Raw genomic sequence first — 1,593 nt, 5'->3', positions numbered from 1 at the left:
GCACTGCTATTTTCTGAAGAAGCCAGGGCAATCGCAGCCAGCCTTTTCTTTTCCTTCTTCAAGCGTTTCTTCTCCTGTTTCTCGAACTTCCTAGTAATCTCAGCAGCCGCTTCCTCTGCCTGAACCATTGCCTCCTTCATGACATCCAGATTCTTGCGGGGAATCTCTCCAGTCTCATAGAAGGACAGCCGCTCCTCAACTTGTTCTCGAAGCTTCTCCCCAAAAACACTGGTGGGCACCTCAGAGAAGCAATCGATTCGTGAGGCAATACTGCATTTGTTTGCCAGGTATCGGGAGATGCGACCTTTGTTCTTGGCAGCTGCTCGGCCAATGAAGGTAGAGTGGAAAATGAGTCCGTATTTTGGAGTGTTACCCCTTGTCTTCAAGGCTCTGGAAACTTGGTCCCTTTGCTGGGCCCAGGGAATCACTCAGACACCAGGACTGGCCATCACCCCCATAGCAGAGGCCTGTATAGGTCAGGGAGCCCTGGTCAACCATCACTGTGACCTTGTCTTTAAATCTTATAATGCTTAAAACTATGCCTGAAAGTCAACTTTCCTTAACCATTTTGGAGTTCTGAGATGGAGTTCATGAATGCATGCATGAACAACATACAATGTCCCTAGGGAGGGGCTTAAAGATTCACTCTATAATTTGATTGTTTTCCTGAAAGATTTTCAATAAACACATAAATATCTATGTATTCAAGATAGTTTTCATATTAGCGTGTTAAGTCACTTCAGTTGTGTCTGACTCTTTGTGACCCTGTAGACTGTAGCCCACTAGGCTGCTCTGTCCATGGGATTCTCCAGGCCAGAAGACTGGAGTGGGTTCCCATGCTCTCCTCCAGAGGCTCTTCCCAGCCCAGGTATGGAATCCAAGTCTCTTATATCTCCTGCACTGGCAGGCAGTTTCTTTACCACTAGCGCCACTTGGGAAATAGAAAAGATCAAACCCATATAAATATGCAGAGACAATCATATCAGAAATTCTAAACCAAGTGATCACCATGGTTTCTATATTTGGAAACCTGGTTGGTAGACATTTGTCATCATAACACTGCTGCTTAGGTACTTTTCCCTTGTTCTCAGCAGGAGAAAAGGCATATTTAGTAGATGAAGTTAAAACCATTTCCTCGCATATTATAATTCTGTCATTTTCCTTAGCACTACAGAATCTTTGATTATTGTCAAACAAGTTGGAGGCTGTTTGTAAATATGGATGAGGAAAAGGGCAATGGGGAAGAAGCTTGTGATAATCAGCATTAAAGGAGTGAAGAAAAATGTTCCTGTAGCAAATTCATTCTGGTATATCATCCATGTGCCTCGATGCCGATATGGTTAAATAAACCCTTAGGCCAGCAATAGATAGTCCTTTCCTCACGATGCCTCTTCTGCCACCAGCTGTCAGCGTCTGCTGTTTGCGTCAGGGTACAGAAGGAACGAACACATATGGAAAAGAAATACAACATCTTCTTTCTGCTCTTCAGAGCACTTGGTCATGAAAACTGAGGTAGTCATTACTGCAGTTCACTCACTATTTCTGGCTCCTTGTGGTTTCATTTCATGTTATAATTGCATTTTCCCATTCCTT

General features: G+C 43.7%; 1 non-coding gene across 1 annotated transcript; it reads right to left on the bottom strand.

Annotated features, from left to right (window-relative positions):
- Window positions 1-422: 422 nt before the first annotated feature.
- Window positions 423-508, bottom strand: LOC113881775. Its single transcript, XR_003508158.1, has one exon. It is a non-coding gene; the product is annotated as a small nucleolar RNA SNORD86 (small nucleolar RNA).
- Between the last annotated feature and the right edge of the window lie 1,085 nt (window positions 509-1,593).

The sequence above is a fragment of the Bos indicus x Bos taurus genome, chromosome 2, assembly GCF_003369695.1.
Source record: "Bos indicus x Bos taurus breed Angus x Brahman F1 hybrid chromosome 2, Bos_hybrid_MaternalHap_v2.0, whole genome shotgun sequence".
In the NCBI taxonomy this organism is placed as follows: Eukaryota; Metazoa; Chordata; class Mammalia; order Artiodactyla; family Bovidae; genus Bos; species Bos indicus x Bos taurus.
Note: the sequence above shows the minus strand (reverse complement) of the source record. Positions and strands in the feature narration are given on the sequence as shown.